Here is a 15,462-nt window from a genome sequence, read left to right as displayed (position 1 = left end):
TGCATAAGTTACGTTTTCTTATATGTTGTTCTTTGCCGTCTATCAGTTTATGTATAGAGATATATTACTGCTTCAAATATAGATAAAAAGATGTGTGACTTGTTTTTTCAGTGGACTCAGAAGTGAGATGAAAGAAAAACATCTGATGAACCAATAGAAGTTGAGGTCATCTTGATTTCTTTGCAAGATTAATAGTTGGCAACCAGAAGGAATAATCGGTCAAAACTTAGTATGGGAATCTCATGGATCCAGAATCATCAAAGAGTCATTCAAAACAAAGAAGGAGAGAATGATGATGAATGTCATCCAGTGTTATGTACCCACCGATGACAGCAACGACGACAGTAAAGATCAGTTCTATGGGAGGCTGCAGTCAATCACAGCGAAGTGCCCTAACAACTAGTATCAATAAAAATTCCGAAAGATAATGGGAGATCCAAGAACCAGGAGAAGATCTGACGAAGCTTCAGATCAACATATGGTTGTGGTCAAAATGAAACTAAAGAAAAACTGGACGACTGAGTGAAATATAATACAAAGGTCCAATACAGCCTTTCTTAAAGATATTAACAAACAAAAAGAATTCAAAATAAACCAATAATACGTTTACTTATCAATAAGTAAGTGTTGATATGTGGACGACGATAATTTGTGTTTAAATTTGATGGGAATGTTTGTTGTGGGATCGATGTGTTGTTGAATGAGTGTGAGTGTCTAGAATCTAGTGTGTTATTGTTGTGAGGTGGTGTAGTAGTGTTGTTTGAGGTGACGACGGCGCGCCCTTATAGCTCAGTGGTAGAGCACTGGTCTCGTAAACCAGGGGTCGGGAGTTCGATCCTCCCTGGGGGCAGTAGGTTTTCGCCCATATCAAATACACCAACCGCATCGCCTATAATAAACACTCAACACACCACCGATCACCAACACCCGATACACAAGTGCCAGTCGGATCGACGGTCAGAGCGCCCCATCATCGCACACTCGCCATCGAGTCACATTTTCCGACCACATATGTACTGCGTGTATTGGGACAGACAAGCGGTTAGCCGCTTCAACAATCAACCTCGTGCTAACCGATTAACTCTCTCTATCAACAATGTGCAGTCATGTCGATGGAAGTGGAGTGACACGCCATACAGTTGAAGCACTCACTGTCTCCGACTCCAATTCCGACTGCGACTGTGATCAGTGTCAAACACACATCCACACAATCACATTCACATCATTTGACGCGTGACTGTGCTACTGCTTACTCCGACTTGCATGTCGGTGGTCAGTCGGTTGCGATTGATTGTCATCCAAAGAAACTCGAGGTGGTCTGGATGTGGTCAGCATCTGACAGTTTGTCAGCAATGACCGTCATTGTGTCGATTGGTCACAGATGGATGACAACGATACGCGATGAATGACAATGGGTTGTACTCCACAGATGAGATCCGATGCGAACCACTTCGCTGACCACGAGTCGGGGACGTGTCTCCCATACGACAGACACAACTACTCATCACCACACTGTCGAAAGCTTGTTCCACCGAAACACACAACTATACATTCCCACTCCACAACATTGCCAACTCACACACATTCACAAGCAAACACGTATGCAGAATCGAGTGCAACTTGACTTGCACATGTGGTGTGTGATGTGCGTGTGTGTGCGTTTACATTGGAAGATCGGTACACAGTAGGGCATACTGGTTGATTCGTTGGACTGCTAACAGGCGACTCATCAGTCCGGTCAGACGGATAATCAATCAGTCAGTCAACCAGCCATCCACGTCACTCAACAAATACAGACTCGTCTCTATGTGGCGATCGACGTGCTGATATCTGAGTACGTTGTGCATTAAACGATCGACTGTCGAGTTCATGAGCATTCACAGATGGCTAGACGCTCCCAGTTCGGATGACAATCGATGTGTTCAAGATAGTGAGATGTGATACAATACAGTGTGATGAGTCGATTGCAACTGTCGCCAACCTGTGGTTGTTTATCGACCTCTCGATTCAATCTCTCAGCAAACCACATGTGAATAGATGCGATCATTCTGGCTGATACAGGTCACATGCTAGGCCACTTCCAGAATCACTCGTTGCTCACCAATGACCACATCCAGTGGTTGATTGGAAAGTAGCTGTTTAACTCATCTCATTGTGATTACGTAAGCGTGATTGATAGACAGGTAGAATTGTGGATAGACAGACGGACAGACAGAGAGATAGGTATGCAGTTAGATAGATAGCTATACAGGTAGATGGATAGATGGACGAGCGGACAGTTTTATTGACTAACTGACTGAATTGTTGTTTGTTTATCTGTTAGTTTGTTTGACGGGTGAATTGATTGAGTGGTGCTTAGTGCGTTTATTTATCAGTAAGTAAGTGTTGATATGTGGACGACGATAATTTGTGTTTAAATTTGATGGGAATGTTTGTTGTGGGATCGATGTGTTGTTGAATGAGTGTGAGTGTCTAGAATCTAGTGTGTTATTGTTGTGAGGTGGTGTAGTAGTGTTGTTTGAGGTGACGACGGCGCGCCCTTATAGCTCAGTGGTAGAGCACTGGTCTCGTAAACCAGGGGTCGGGAGTTCGATCCTCCCTGGGGGCAGTAGGTTTTCGCCCATATCAAATACACCAACCGCATCGCCTATAATAAACACTCAACACACCACCGATCACCAACACCCGATACACAAGTGCCAGTCGGATCGACGGTCAGAGCGCCCCATCATCGCACACTCGCCATCGAGTCACATTTTCCGACCACATATGTACTGCGTGTATTGGGACAGACAAGCGGTTAGCCGCTTCAACAATCAACCTCGTGCTAACCGATTAACTCTCTCTATCAACAATGTGCAGTCATGTCGATGGAAGTGGAGTGACACGCCATACAGTTGAAGCACTCACTGTCTCCGACTCCAATTCCGACTGCGACTGTGATCAGTGTCAAACACACATCCACACAATCACATTCACATCATTTGACGCGTGACTGTGCTACTGCTTACTCCGACTTGCATGTCGGTGGTCAGTCGGTTGCGATTGATTGTCATCCAAAGAAACTCGAGGTGGTCTGGATGTGGTCAGCATCTGACAGTTTGTCAGCAATGACCGTCATTGTGTCGATTGGTCACGGATGGATGACAACGATACGCGATGAATGACAATGGGTTGTACTCCACAGATGAGATCCGATGCGAACCACTTCGCTGACCACGAGTCGGGGACGTGTCTCCCATACGACAGACACAACTACTCATCACCACACTGTCGAAAGCTTGTTCCACCGAAACACACAACTATACATTCCCACTCCACAACATTGCCAACTCACACACATTCACAAGCAAACACGTATGCAGAATCGAGTGCAACTTGACTTGCACATGTGGTGTGTGATGTGCGTGTGTGTGCGTTTACATTGGAAGATCGGTACACAGTAGGGCATACTGGTTGATTCGTTGGACTGCTAACAGGCGACTCATCAGTCCGGTCAGACGGATAATCAATCAGTCAGTCAACCAGCCATCCACGTCACTCAACAAATACAGACTCGTCTCTATGTGGCGATCGACGTGCTGATATCTGAGTACGTTGTGCATTAAACGATCGACTGTCGAGTTCATGAGCATTCACAGATGGCTAGACGCTCCCAGTTCGGATGACAATCGATGTGTTCAAGATAGTGAGATGTGATACAATACAGTGTGATGAGTCGATTGCAACTGTCGCCAACCTGTGGTTGTTTATCGACCTCTCGATTCAATCTCTCAGCAAACCACATGTGAATAGATGCGATCATTCTGGCTGATACAGGTCACATGCTAGGCCACTTCCAGAATCACTCGTTGCTCACCAATGACCACATCCAGTGGTTGATTGGAAAGTAGCTGTTTAACTCATCTCATTGTGATTACGTAAGCGTGATTGATAGACAGGTAGAATTGTGGATAGACAGACGGACAGACAGAGAGATAGGTATGCAGTTAGATAGATAGCTATACAGGTAGATGGATAGATGGACGAGCGGACAGTTTTATTGACTAACTGACTGAATTGTTGTTTGTTTGTCTGTTAGTTTGTTTGACGGGTGAATTGATTGAGTGGTGCTTAGTGCGTTTATTTATCAGTAAGTAAGTGTTGATATGTGGACGACGATAATTTGTGTTTAAATTTGATGGGAATGTTTGTTGTGGGATCGATGTGTTGTTGAATGAGTGTGAGTGTCTAGAATCTAGTGTGTTATTGTTGTGAGGTGGTGTAGTAGTGTTGTTTGAGGTGACGACGGCGCGCCCTTATAGCTCAGTGGTAGAGCACTGGTCTCGTAAACCAGGGGTCGGGAGTTCGATCCTCCCTGGGGGCAGTAGGTTTTCGCCCATATCAAATACACCAACCGCATCGCCTATAATAAACACTCAACACACCACCGATCACCAACACCCGATACACAAGTGCCAGTCGGATCGACGGTCAGAGCGCCCCATCATCGCACACTCGCCATCGAGTCACATTTTCCGACCACATATGTACTGCGTGTATTGGGACAGACAAGCGGTTAGCCGCTTCAACAATCAACCTCGTGCTAACCGATTAACTCTCTCTATCAACAATGTGCAGTCATGTCGATGGAAGTGGAGTGACACGCCATACAGTTGAAGCACTCACTGTCTCCGACTCCAATTCCGACTGCGACTGTGATCAGTGTCAAACACACATCCACACAATCACATTCACATCATTTGACGCGTGACTGTGCTACTGCTTACTCCGACTTGCATGTCGGTGGTCAGTCGGTTGCGATTGATTGTCATCCAAAGAAACTCGAGGTGGTCTGGATGTGGTCAGCATCTGACAGTTTGTCAGCAATGACCGTCATTGTGTCGATTGGTCACAGATGGATGACAACGATACGCGATGAATGACAATGGGTTGTACTCCACAGATGAGATCCGATGCGAACCACTTCGCTGACCACGAGTCGGGGACGTGTCTCCCATACGACAGACACAACTACTCATCACCACACTGTCGAAAGCTTGTTCCACCGAAACACACAACTATACATTCCCACTCCACAACATTGCCAACTCACACACATTCACAAGCAAACACGTATGCAGAATCGAGTGCAACTTGACTTGCACATGTGGTGTGTGATGTGCGTGTGTGTGCGTTTACATTGGAAGATCGGTACACAGTAGGGCATACTGGTTGATTCGTTGGACTGCTAACAGGCGACTCATCAGTCCGGTCAGACGGATAATCAATCAGTCAGTCAACCAGCCATCCACGTCACTCAACAAATACAGACTCGTCTCTATGTGGCGATCGACGTGCTGATATCTGAGTACGTTGTGCATTAAACGATCGACTGTCGAGTTCATGAGCATTCACAGATGGCTAGACGCTCCCAGTTCGGATGACAATCGATGTGTTCAAGATAGTGAGATGTGATACAATACAGTGTGATGAGTCGATTGCAACTGTCGCCAACCTGTGGTTGTTTATCGACCTCTCGATTCAATCTCTCAGCAAACCACATGTGAATAGATGCGATCATTCTGGCTGATACAGGTCACATGCTAGGCCACTTCCAGAATCACTCGTTGCTCACCAATGACCACATCCAGTGGTTGATTGGAAAGTAGCTGTTTAACTCATCTCATTGTGATTACGTAAGCGTGATTGATAGACAGGTAGAATTGTGGATAGACAGACGGACAGACAGAGAGATAGGTATGCAGTTAGATAGATAGCTATACAGGTAGATGGATAGATGGACGAGCGGACAGTTTTATTGACTAACTGACTGAATTGTTGTTTGTTTATCTGTTAGTTTGTTTGACGGGTGAATTGATTGAGTGGTGCTTAGTGCGTTTATTTATCAGTAAGTAAGTGTTGATATGTGGACGACGATAATTTGTGTTTAAATTTGATGGGAATGTTTGTTGTGGGATCGATGTGTTGTTGAATGAGTGTGAGTGTCTAGAATCTAGTGTGTTATTGTTGTGAGGTGGTGTAGTAGTGTTGTTTGAGGTGACGACGGCGCGCCCTTATAGCTCAGTGGTAGAGCACTGGTCTCGTAAACCAGGGGTCGGGAGTTCGATCCTCCCTGGGGGCAGTAGGTTTTCGCCCATATCAAATACACCAACCGCATCGCCTATAATAAACACTCAACACACCACCGATCACCAACACCCGATACACAAGTGCCAGTCGGATCGACGGTCAGAGCGCCCCATCATCACACACTCGCCATCGAGTCACATTTTCCGACCACATATGTACTGCGTGTATTGGGACAGACAAGCGGTTAGCCGCTTCAACAATCAACCTCGTGCTAACCGATTAACTCTCTCTATCAACAATGTGCAGTCATGTCGATGGAAGTGGAGTGACACGCCATACAGTTGAAGCACTCACTGTCTCCGACTCCAATTCCGACTGCGACTGTGATCAGTGTCAAACACACATCCACACAATCACATTCACATCATTTGACGCGTGACTGTGCTACTGCTTACTCCGACTTGCATGTCGGTGGTCAGTCGGTTGCGATTGATTGTCATCCAAAGAAACTCGAGGTGGTCTGGATGTGGTCAGCATCTGACAGTTTGTCAGCAATGACCGTCATTGTGTCGATTGGTCACGGATGGATGACAACGATACGCGATGAATGACAATGGGTTGTACTCCACAGATGAGATCCGATGCGAACCACTTCGCTGACCACGAGTCGGGGACGTGTCTCCCATACGACAGACACAACTACTCATCACCACACTGTCGAAAGCTTGTTCCACCGAAACACACAACTATACATTCCCACTCCACAACATTGCCAACTCACACACATTCACAAGCAAACACGTATGCAGAATCGAGTGCAACTTGACTTGCACATGTGGTGTGTGATGTGCGTGTGTGTGCGTTTACATTGGAAGATCGGTACACAGTAGGGCATACTGGTTGATTCGTTGGACTGCTAACAGGCGACTCATCAGTCCGGTCAGACGGATAATCAATCAGTCAGTCAACCAGCCATCCACGTCACTCAACAAATACAGACTCGTCTCTATGTGGCGATCGACGTGCTGATATCTGAGTACGTTGTGCATTAAACGATCGACTGTCGAGTTCATGAGCATTCACAGATGGCTAGACGCTCCCAGTTCGGATGACAATCGATGTGTTCAAGATAGTGAGATGTGATACAATACAGTGTGATGAGTCGATTGCAACTGTCGCCAACCTGTGGTTGTTTATCGACCTCTCGATTCAATCTCTCAGCAAACCACATGTGAATAGATGCGATCATTCTGGCTGATACAGGTCACATGCTAGGCCACTTCCAGAATCACTCGTTGCTCACCAATGACCACATCCAGTGGTTGATTGGAAAGTAGCTGTTTAACTCATCTCATTGTGATTACGTAAGCGTGATTGATAGACAGGTAGAATTGTGGATAGACAGACGGACAGACAGAGAGATAGGTATGCAGTTAGATAGATAGCTATACAGGTAGATGGATAGATGGACGAGCGGACAGTTTTATTGACTAACTGACTGAATTGTTGTTTGTTTATCTGTTAGTTTGTTTGACGGGTGAATTGATTGAGTGGTGCTTAGTGCGTTTATTTATCAGTAAGTAAGTGTTGATATGTGGACGACGATAATTTGTGTTTAAATTTGATGGGAATGTTTGTTGTGGGATCGATGTGTTGTTGAATGAGTGTGAGTGTCTAGAATCTAGTGTGTTATTGTTGTGAGGTGGTGTAGTAGTGTTGTTTGAGGTGACGACGGCGCGCCCTTATAGCTCAGTGGTAGAGCACTGGTCTCGTAAACCAGGGGTCGGGAGTTCGATCCTCCCTGGGGGCAGTAGGTTTTCGCCCATATCAAATACACCAACCGCATCGCCTATAATAAACACTCAACACACCACCGATCACCAACACCCGATACACAAGTGCCAGTCGGATCGACGGTCAGAGCGCCCCATCATCACACACTCGCCATCGAGTCACATTTTCCGACCACATATGTACTGCGTGTATTGGGACAGACAAGCGGTTAGCCGCTTCAACAATCAACCTCGTGCTAACCGATTAACTCTCTCTATCAACAATGTGCAGTCATGTCGATGGAAGTGGAGTGACACGCCATACAGTTGAAGCACTCACTGTCTCCGACTCCAATTCCGACTGCGACTGTGATCAGTGTCAAACACACATCCACACAATCACATTCACATCATTTGACGCGTGACTGTGCTACTGCTTACTCCGACTTGCATGTCGGTGGTCAGTCGGTTGCGATTGATTGTCATCCAAAGAAACTCGAGGTGGTCTGGATGTGGTCAGCATCTGACAGTTTGTCAGCAATGACCGTCATTGTGTCGATTGGTCACGGATGGATGACAACGATACGCGATGAATGACAATGGGTTGTACTCCACAGATGAGATCCGATGCGAACCACTTCGCTGACCACGAGTCGGGGACGTGTCTCCCATACGACAGACACAACTACTCATCACCACACTGTCGAAAGCTTGTTCCACCGAAACACACAACTATACATTCCCACTCCACAACATTGCCAACTCACACACATTCACAAGCAAACACGTATGCAGAATCGAGTGCAACTTGACTTGCACATGTGGTGTGTGATGTGCGTGTGTGTGCGTTTACATTGGAAGATCGGTACACAGTAGGGCATACTGGTTGATTCGTTGGACTGCTAACAGGCGACTCATCAGTCCGGTCAGACGGATAATCAATCAGTCAGTCAACCAGCCATCCACGTCACTCAACAAATACAGACTCGTCTCTATGTGGCGATCGACGTGCTGATATCTGAGTACGTTGTGCATTAAACGATCGACTGTCGAGTTCATGAGCATTCACAGATGGCTAGACGCTCCCAGTTCGGATGACAATCGATGTGTTCAAGATAGTGAGATGTGATACAATACAGTGTGATGAGTCGATTGCAACTGTCGCCAACCTGTGGTTGTTTATCGACCTCTCGATTCAATCTCTCAGCAAACCACATGTGAATAGATGCGATCATTCTGGCTGATACAGGTCACATGCTAGGCCACTTCCAGAATCACTCGTTGCTCACCAATGACCACATCCAGTGGTTGATTGGAAAGTAGCTGTTTAACTCATCTCATTGTGATTACGTAAGCGTGATTGATAGACAGGTAGAATTGTGGATAGACAGACGGACAGACAGAGAGATAGGTATGCAGTTAGATAGATAGCTATACAGGTAGATGGATAGATGGACGAGCGGACAGTTTTATTGACTAACTGACTGAATTGTTGTTTGTTTATCTGTTAGTTTGTTTGACGGGTGAATTGATTGAGTGGTGCTTAGTGCGTTTATTTATCAGTAAGTAAGTGTTGATATGTGGACGACGATAATTTGTGTTTAAATTTGATGGGAATGTTTGTTGTGGGATCGATGTGTTGTTGAATGAGTGTGAGTGTCTAGAATCTAGTGTGTTATTGTTGTGAGGTGGTGTAGTAGTGTTGTTTGAGGTGACGACGGCGCGCCCTTATAGCTCAGTGGTAGAGCACTGGTCTCGTAAACCAGGGGTCGGGAGTTCGATCCTCCCTGGGGGCAGTAGGTTTTCGCCCATATCAAATACACCAACCGCATCGCCTATAATAAACACTCAACACACCACCGATCACCAACACCCGATACACAAGTGCCAGTCGGATCGACGGTCAGAGCGCCCCATCATCACACACTCGCCATCGAGTCACATTTTCCGACCACATATGTACTGCGTGTATTGGGACAGACAAGCGGTTAGCCGCTTCAACAATCAACCTCGTGCTAACCGATTAACTCTCTCTATCAACAATGTGCAGTCATGTCGATGGAAGTGGAGTGACACGCCATACAGTTGAAGCACTCACTGTCTCCGACTCCAATTCCGACTGCGACTGTGATCAGTGTCAAACACACATCCACACAATCACATTCACATCATTTGACGCGTGACTGTGCTACTGCTTACTCCGACTTGCATGTCGGTGGTCAGTCGGTTGCGATTGATTGTCATCCAAAGAAACTCGAGGTGGTCTGGATGTGGTCAGCATCTGACAGTTTGTCAGCAATGACCGTCATTGTGTCGATTGGTCACGGATGGATGACAACGATACGCGATGAATGACAATGGGTTGTACTCCACAGATGAGATCCGATGCGAACCACTTCGCTGACCACGAGTCGGGGACGTGTCTCCCATACGACAGACACAACTACTCATCACCACACTGTCGAAAGCTTGTTCCACCGAAACACACAACTATACATTCCCACTCCACAACATTGCCAACTCACACACATTCACAAGCAAACACGTATGCAGAATCGAGTGCAACTTGACTTGCACATGTGGTGTGTGATGTGCGTGTGTGTGCGTTTACATTGGAAGATCGGTACACAGTAGGGCATACTGGTTGATTCGTTGGACTGCTAACAGGCGACTCATCAGTCCGGTCAGACGGATAATCAATCAGTCAGTCAACCAGCCATCCACGTCACTCAACAAATACAGACTCGTCTCTATGTGGCGATCGACGTGCTGATATCTGAGTACGTTGTGCATTAAACGATCGACTGTCGAGTTCATGAGCATTCACAGATGGCTAGACGCTCCCAGTTCGGATGACAATCGATGTGTTCAAGATAGTGAGATGTGATACAATACAGTGTGATGAGTCGATTGCAACTGTCGCCAACCTGTGGTTGTTTATCGACCTCTCGATTCAATCTCTCAGCAAACCACATGTGAATAGATGCGATCATTCTGGCTGATACAGGTCACATGCTAGGCCACTTCCAGAATCACTCGTTGCTCACCAATGACCACATCCAGTGGTTGATTGGAAAGTAGCTGTTTAACTCATCTCATTGTGATTACGTAAGCGTGATTGATAGACAGGTAGAATTGTGGATAGACAGACGGACAGACAGAGAGATAGGTATGCAGTTAGATAGATAGCTATACAGGTAGATGGATAGATGGACGAGCGGACAGTTTTATTGACTAACTGACTGAATTGTTGTTTGTTTGTCTGTTAGTTTGTTTGACGGGTGAATTGATTGAGTGGTGCTTAGTGCGTTTATTTATCAGTAAGTAAGTGTTGATATGTGGACGACGATAATTTGTGTTTAAATTTGATGGGAATGTTTGTTGTGGGATCGATGTGTTGTTGAATGAGTGTGAGTGTCTAGAATCTAGTGTGTTATTGTTGTGAGGTGGTGTAGTAGTGTTGTTTGAGGTGACGACGGCGCGCCCTTATAGCTCAGTGGTAGAGCACTGGTCTCGTAAACCAGGGGTCGGGAGTTCGATCCTCCCTGGGGGCAGTAGGTTTTCGCCCATATCAAATACACCAACCGCATCGCCTATAATAAACACTCAACACACCACCGATCACCAACACCCGATACACAAGTGCCAGTCGGATCGACGGTCAGAGCGCCCCATCATCACACACTCGCCATCGAGTCACATTTTCCGACCACATATGTACTGCGTGTATTGGGACAGACAAGCGGTTAGCCGCTTCAACAATCAACCTCGTGCTAACCGATTAACTCTCTCTATCAACAATGTGCAGTCATGTCGATGGAAGTGGAGTGACACGCCATACAGTTGAAGCACTCACTGTCTCCGACTCCAATTCCGACTGCGACTGTGATCAGTGTCAAACACACATCCACACAATCACATTCACATCATTTGACGCGTGACTGTGCTACTGCTTACTCCGACTTGCATGTCGGTGGTCAGTCGGTTGCGATTGATTGTCATCCAAAGAAACTCGAGGTGGTCTGGATGTGGTCAGCATCTGACAGTTTGTCAGCAATGACCGTCATTGTGTCGATTGGTCACGGATGGATGACAACGATACGCGATGAATGACAATGGGTTGTACTCCACAGATGAGATCCGATGCGAACCACTTCGCTGACCACGAGTCGGGGACGTGTCTCCCATACGACAGACACAACTACTCATCACCACACTGTCGAAAGCTTGTTCCACCGAAACACACAACTATACATTCCCACTCCACAACATTGCCAACTCACACACATTCACAAGCAAACACGTATGCAGAATCGAGTGCAACTTGACTTGCACATGTGGTGTGTGATGTGCGTGTGTGTGCGTTTACATTGGAAGATCGGTACACAGTAGGGCATACTGGTTGATTCGTTGGACTGCTAACAGGCGACTCATCAGTCCGGTCAGACGGATAATCAATCAGTCAGTCAACCAGCCATCCACGTCACTCAACAAATACAGACTCGTCTCTATGTGGCGATCGACGTGCTGATATCTGAGTACGTTGTGCATTAAACGATCGACTGTCGAGTTCATGAGCATTCACAGATGGCTAGACGCTCCCAGTTCGGATGACAATCGATGTGTTCAAGATAGTGAGATGTGATACAATACAGTGTGATGAGTCGATTGCAACTGTCGCCAACCTGTGGTTGTTTATCGACCTCTCGATTCAATCTCTCAGCAAACCACATGTGAATAGATGCGATCATTCTGGCTGATACAGGTCACATGCTAGGCCACTTCCAGAATCACTCGTTGCTCACCAATGACCACATCCAGTGGTTGATTGGAAAGTAGCTGTTTAACTCATCTCATTGTGATTACGTAAGCGTGATTGATAGACAGGTAGAATTGTGGATAGACAGACGGACAGACAGAGAGATAGGTATGCAGTTAGATAGATAGCTATACAGGTAGATGGATAGATGGACGAGCGGACAGTTTTATTGACTAACTGACTGAATTGTTGTTTGTTTATCTGTTAGTTTGTTTGACGGGTGAATTGATTGAGTGGTGCTTAGTGCGTTTATTTATCAGTAAGTAAGTGTTGATATGTGGACGACGATAATTTGTGTTTAAATTTGATGGGAATGTTTGTTGTGGGATCGATGTGTTGTTGAATGAGTGTGAGTGTCTAGAATCTAGTGTGTTATTGTTGTGAGGTGGTGTAGTAGTGTTGTTTGAGGTGACGACGGCGCGCCCTTATAGCTCAGTGGTAGAGCACTGGTCTCGTAAACCAGGGGTCGGGAGTTCGATCCTCCCTGGGGGCAGTAAGCTTTCGCCCATATCAAATACACCAACCGCATCGCCTATAATAAACACTCAACACACCACCGATCACCAACACCCGATACACAAGTGCCAGTCGGATCGACGGTCAGAGCGCCCCATCATCACACACTCGCCATCGAGTCACATTTTCCGACCACATATGTACTGCGTGTATTGGGACAGACAAGCGGTTAGCCGCTTCAACAATCAACCTCGTGCTAACCGATTAACTCTCTCTATCAACAATGTGCAGTCATGTCGATGGAAGTGGAGTGACACGCCATACAGTTGAAGCACTCACTGTCTCCGACTCCAATTCCGACTGCGACTGTGATCAGTGTCAAACACACATCCACACAATCACATTCACATCATTTGACGCGTGACTGTGCTACTGCTTACTCCGACTTGCATGTCGGTGGTCAGTCGGTTGCGATTGATTGTCATCCAAAGAAACTCGAGGTGGTCTGGATGTGGTCAGCATCTGACAGTTTGTCAGCAATGACCGTCATTGTGTCGATTGGTCACGGATGGATGACAACGATACGCGATGAATGACAATGGGTTGTACTCCACAGATGAGATCCGATGCGAACCACTTCGCTGACCACGAGTCGGGGACGTGTCTCCCATACGACAGACACAACTACTCATCACCACACTGTCGAAAGCTTGTTCCACCGAAACACACAACTATACATTCCCACTCCACAACATTGCCAACTCACACACATTCACAAGCAAACACGTATGCAGAATCGAGTGCAACTTGACTTGCACATGTGGTGTGTGTGCGTTTACATTGGAAGATCGGTACACAGTAGGGCATACTGGTTGATTCGTTGGACTGCTAACAGGCGACTCATCAGTCCGGTCAGACGGATAATCAATCAGTCAGTCAACCAGCCATCCACGTCACTCAACAAATACAGACTCGTCTCTATGTGGCGATCGACGTGCTGATATCTGAGTACGTTGTGCATTAAACGATCGACTGTCGAGTTCATGAGCATTCACAGATGGCTAGACGCTCCCAGTTCGGATGACAATCGATGTGTTCAAGATAGTGAGATGTGATACAATACAGTGTGATGAGTCGATTGCAACTGTCGCCAACCTGTGGTTGTTTATCGACCTCTCGATTCAATCTCTCAGCAAACCACATGTGAATAGATGCGATCATTCTGGCTGATACAGGTCACATGCTAGGCCACTTCCAGAATCACTCGTTGCTCACCAATGACCACATCCAGTGGTTGATTGGAAAGTAGCTGTTTAACTCATCTCATTGTGATTACGTAAGCGTGATTGATAGACAGGTAGAATTGTGGATAGACAGACGGACAGACAGAGAGATAGGTATGCAGTTAGATAGATAGCTATACAGGTAGATGGATAGATGGACGAGCGGACAGTTTTATTGACTAACTGACTGAATTGTTGTTTGTTTATCTGTTAGTTTGTTTGACGGGTGAATTGATTGAGTGGTGCTTAGTGCGTTTATTTATCAGTAAGTAAGTGTTGATATGTGGACGACGATAATTTGTGTTTAAATTTGATGGGAATGTTTGTTGTGGGATCGATGTGTTGTTGAATGAGTGTGAGTGTCTAGAATCTAGTGTGTTATTGTTGTGAGGTGATGTAGTAGTGTTGTTTGAGGTGACGACGGCGCGCCCTTATAGCTCAGTGGTAGAGCACTGGTCTCGTAAACCAGGGGTCGGGAGTTCGATCCTCCCTGGGGGCAGTAAGCTTTCGCCCATATCAAATACACCAACCGCATCGCCTATAATAAACACTCAACACACCACCGATCACCAACACCCGATACACAAGTGCCAGTCGGATCGACGGTCAGAGCGCCCCATCATCACACACTCGCCATCGAGTCACATTTTCCGACCACATATGTACTGCGTGTATTGGGACAGACAAGCGGTTAGCCGCTTCAACAATCAACCTCGTGCTAACCGATTAACTCTCTCTATCAACAATGTGCAGTCATGTCGATGGAAGTGGAGTGACACGCCATACAGTTGAAGCACTCACTGTCTCCGACTCCAATTCCGACTGCGACTGTGATCAGTGTCAAACACACATCCACACAATCACATTCACATCATTTGACGCGTGACTGTGCTACTGCTTACTCCGACTTGCATGTCGGTGGTCAGTCGGTTGCGATTGATTGTCATCCAAAGAAACTCGAGGTGGTCTGGATGTGGTCAGCATCTGACAGTTTGTCAGCAATGACCGTCATTGTGTCGATTGGTCACGGATGGATGACAACGATACGCGATGAATGACA

Source organism: Schistosoma haematobium, chromosome 4 (assembly GCF_000699445.3).
Source record: "Schistosoma haematobium chromosome 4, whole genome shotgun sequence".
In the NCBI taxonomy this organism is placed as follows: Eukaryota; Metazoa; Platyhelminthes; class Trematoda; order Strigeidida; family Schistosomatidae; genus Schistosoma; species Schistosoma haematobium.
The sequence above is the reverse complement of the archived record's forward strand: the minus strand, read 5'-3'. Positions refer to the sequence as shown.